Source organism: Vicugna pacos, chromosome 5, assembly GCF_048564905.1.
Source record: "Vicugna pacos chromosome 5, VicPac4, whole genome shotgun sequence".
Taxonomy (NCBI): Eukaryota; Metazoa; Chordata; class Mammalia; order Artiodactyla; family Camelidae; genus Vicugna; species Vicugna pacos.
Window position 1 is genome coordinate 7,083,262 of NC_132991.1, and position 4,692 is coordinate 7,087,953.

General features: G+C 36.1%; 1 long non-coding RNA gene across 1 annotated transcript; it reads right to left on the reverse strand.

The window, feature by feature from the left end:
• Positions 1 to 3,422: 3,422 nt before the first annotated feature.
• LOC140696562 (uncharacterized) lies at positions 3,423 to 4,431 on the reverse strand. The gene is made up of 3 exons (XR_012073033.1): positions 4,246 to 4,431; positions 4,021 to 4,102; positions 3,423 to 3,901 (listed from the first exon to the last, which is right to left on the reverse strand). It is a non-coding gene; the product is annotated as an uncharacterized lncRNA (long non-coding RNA).
• Between the last annotated feature and the right edge of the window lie 261 nt (positions 4,432 to 4,692).

The following is a 4,692-nucleotide window of genomic DNA, read 5'->3' on the forward strand; positions in this document are numbered from 1 at the left end:
AGTATCTTAATTGATGTGCAATTTGGAGGTTTCAGTTTGCAGGCAGATGTGGGTGGTACCAGTGCAGGGCTTTTTCTTTGTGTGTTGCCTTCATAGGAAACAAAATGTTCACTCCAAATCGAGGTACAGTTTTTGGATATCCGACATCAAAGGATCTAAATGTTCTGAATCTACCATTTTCCCTTCAGTTACTACTTCAGCATGTAAGTTTGTATGTCTTTATCTGTTACTTCTAGAATTAATTTTTCTCTGATTTGTACTTAGTGTTTAACGCTCCCTATTTTAAGATTTTTGATGTGTGGCGTTGGACTAGTGGAAGGATCCAAAGACTTAGAATATCACCCTGTTGTAGAAAAGTCTGAGACCTGCACAGATGCCTGAATCTCACTGTATTTACCTGAGGTTCCCCAAATTATGGACCATCACAATGAGGGTTGAGTACCAGGACTGCTACACAGTTCCTTCCTAGCTTCTGCTTCGTCTTTATGGCAGGGAGGTAGCAGCCAGTACAGGTTTTGCATTAAGTCTGAAATGGGATGAATAGGATGCATTTCAAATTCCTATCATGTGCTTTCCTTGGATTGATGAATAGCCTGGTGATGTTGCTGTGCCAAACCTGGGTCTCACTTTTATCCAGAGGCCATTAGAAGAGACTGAATCTGGAAAGATCCCCACAAAAGACACTGAATGATGTCTCCAAGACGTGAATGATGATGGCCTTGAGGTGGGACTTCTCAGGTCTCAGTAGAAGGTTCTGCACAACCACAGCCTCGTGCTGTTTTCACTAAGCCAGGAAGTTTGTCTTCACCTTTCTTCCATGAAACCTTTGGACCACTGATTTCTTCAAAATGATTTGAAGACTCAGATGTAAAATAAGCTTCCCAAATGGATTATCTTTTAAGTAACTCTCTCCCACTCAAAACACTAACATAACAAATATATTAAATGAAAAAAAAGTAGAGTTCTGAGTTTTCTTCTTACATTGTACATTATTTTTCCTCTGTCCCTTAACTCCAGCTTCCAGAATAATACTAAATGATATTGGAATAATCACACTCCTCGCCATAAGCCTAAATGTCATGGGAACTCCTTTGCCTTTTTGCTCTTGATTACGAGATGAGCTCTTTATTCAAGACAGGCAACTTTGTTATGTCAAGAACATATTCTTATAATACCAGTTTTCAGCTTTTACCAGAAATCATCATTGCATTTTTTCCAAGTGCCTGCTTATTCTCTAAATTATGACCTACACTTTCTTCCATCTGTGTGATAACTTAACTATAGAAACATATTCCCTAATAGTAAATTACCCTGATTTATATAAGATTTATATAAGATTATTTATATAAGATTATTACATCTACACTTCCATGTGCTCACTCTGTAGTATTTTTTTTCCTCTTTTGGAAAAATAATTAATTTTGCAACATAAATTGTAAAACGTTCCATAATGTTCTCTTTCCTAGAAAGCTTTTGTAGCATTCGGATGTGTCAACCCTAAAAATCTGAGAGAATTCACAATGGAATAATCAGGAATGGATTTTTTTTACTTAATTTTTTGACATTTTAAAAACTCATAGCACATATTTATTTATGCATTTAGTTTTTCTACTTCTTATGATAATTTTCCCCACTTATTTGGAAGCTCAAATATATCTAAGATCCTAGTCTATGCAACAAAGTCTATGTAAGTCTCTAGATTCAGATTCTGGTTTTAGCAAACATTTAGCTTTAGCATCTGAGGTTTTAATTAGCCCCTTTCAGCCTCAGTGCCTTTATATTTAAAATGAGAGGAAATGATGCAATTATATCATATAACCATCTGGGGATTAAGTAATATAATGAATGGCTTGCATTTAGCAATACCTGGTATCTGGTAAGCACGGAGGACCTATTACCAGTTATTGTGCCACAAAGGGTTTATCCTGCGTCATCTTGATCGATAGCACCACTGCTCACACAGGAAGACCTGAGTCCATACTCTATGTTGGAAACCCCCAAACAAGTCACCCACATCCGTGTCTGTTTCTCTGCCTTTGACATTCATTAAAGATATATTTACTGAGGGCTTACTGTTCTAGGCACTGTGGATACAGAAGTGACTAAACAGACCACAAAGAACAAAAACAAAACATGCATAACTTGTTTTCAGGGAGCTTTTATTCTGGTAAACTTCCCTCTGCTCCGCCTACTCTCCTCTCATCCATTGTCAGTCAGTGCCATGGTCGACGCTCCTCGCTAGCACATGCTTCCTGAATTTTTCAGTTAGGAACATTTTAATTTTCAGAAGCAAATCAGATTCTGCCACTGCTTTTTCGGTGCCCCCATTGAACGCCAGGCCAAGCTTTTATTCTTGAAAGTTGAAGGTAAGACGTGAGGACATGATCTGAGATGGGGTTTGGTAAGAGTTGTGGTTTGGGGTTTTCTGTTTGGCAGCAATGAACATCGGGACTGGGGCAGTGAGGGGAAACAGAGGCAGCCTGACCCCCAGACTGTGTGATGGTATAAAAATGCAGGAGAAGGAAGAGAAAGGGGAGACTCGTACAGACAGACCAGGTAGGTGTGGACAAAAAATTTATGTCATGATAGGGGAAAGGAAATGGAAGCTAGAGGAGATCACTCCATCAACTTGATCTAAATAATTGAGACTATTAGAAGTGTTATTAATAGGAGTTAAAGATAAAAGAAAAATAACTAGTTTGGGATGATGAGATTATTTTTTAATATTTGATGACCTTTGAGTGTTTAAATATTACCCAGAGAAAAAAAAATGAATGTCAATGACTTGTTCATAGCTATATTGTCAGTGCCTGCAACTGTGCCTGAAATAAGGTACATATGTGTGAACTGACTGAATAACAGTTTTGAAAACAAAATATGTTTTGCTTGACAGCAAATACACATTGAAATGCTGTTTTCCTCCCAAAATTCATATAACCATCACCAAAGGAATTTTTAACAATAAACTTGATAAATAAAACTTAAATTAACAAATAAATACTCCAAATATTTGTGATTTGATTTTGCCTGGGAGTAACTTGAATATATGAAAATAGGACACTCTATCAGAGAAGAAAGTATTACCAAAATGCTTAAAAAAGTGTAGGGAAATAAGTGAAATATTTAAACCAAAAATTAGTACCTGTAATACATGAATGCTCCTATGCATCACCAATTTCAACATAACTAATACAGTAGAAAAAGAGACAAATATTTGAATACACAATTCATGGAAAAAGAAGTATATTCAATAAGTATATTAAAAATAAGTCTATTAAAGTATAACTAGATTAAAAAGATGATCAATATTACTAGCAATACCATTTTTATTTACTATAATAGAACTAGTTAAATATTTATAATAGTGTTAGAAGAAACAGGAATTATCAAAAATAATATTACTGGTACTTCTAGACTGTTACAATAAATTTTAGGAAACCATTTTTCGTTAGTTGTTATCTGTTTAATTTAAAGTGTCTCAACCATTGAACTCCAAAATCCCGCTTCTAATAATCTGTCCTTCAAAATATGGCAAGATAAGCCTAGAGAACGTTGATTACAGGTTATTGTTTGTAATCGGAAATAAATCAGAAGACACTTAAAAATCCATCAACATATAAATAGTTAAAAACTGGAGTATGACCACGGGATATCATACAGTGAAAATAAATGATCAATGAAAAGTAGGTGGTTCTTGACACACTGACATAAAAATTACCTCAACGATCCATTACATCATTTACGTAAATATGTAAACATGTACGTGCGTGTGCGCTTGGGCTGAATGTGTGTTTGTGCAGGTGTGTCAAGGTATTTGTGTGTGTGCACCTGCAGGAAAACATCAAGACAGATATTCAAGGAACTGGGAACAGTGGCCACTTCAAGAAAATGGAGCGAAAGCCTGGAGAGAGAGAAACAATAGTGTAATTATATACTTACATGTCTGCACTTAAATATTCTTTGTAAAGACTATGGATTACTGTTGGGGTAAAAGTGAGAGTCAAATGAATTGGTACTTACCTGAAAGGAGATGGCTAAACCTCGAGATCAGGAGATATAATTTAGTACAAAGGAGAGATTCCTGTTTCTGCTGTTACCCTTCCTGGTAAATAGATCAGACACTGTTATAATGAATGTATTTATGCACACTAATGAACAAAATTTCATGTTCCAGTGATCTCTGAATAATTTCTTATAATATACCATTCATCAAAATTATGGGAAACTTAGCCATCCCTTTTCTACCTCATTGGGAATAATTGTGGCTTCTTGGGATGTTCAGTAGTTGCTCTTAGAGTCCTCAGTGAAATAGAAATGAAAGCCAGGTGGACAGGCTAATGCATTTAAAAGAAAATTAGGAGAATAGTTTCTACTTAGCCACGAATTTATGAGGACTGTAGCTTGTGTTCCCTGTAAATTGTGAAGGGGAGACTGACTGCATTGTACATAATTTTTAGAATTGCAGATTTAAAGAGTTCCAGAATCTCATCTGACTGTAACCTTCTGGAACTCTGTATCCCTGAGACCAACAGTTCCCTCAAAATGTAAACCCAAACGTAGCTTCTCTGGTCCCAGCAGAGCATCGTCTTAGTGTGAGTTCCTCCAGAAACAGCCTCTGGAAAGGGGTTTATGTAGCAGTCACATCACTTGTATGTGGAATCTAAAAATAAAAGACAAATGAACTTCCTTGCA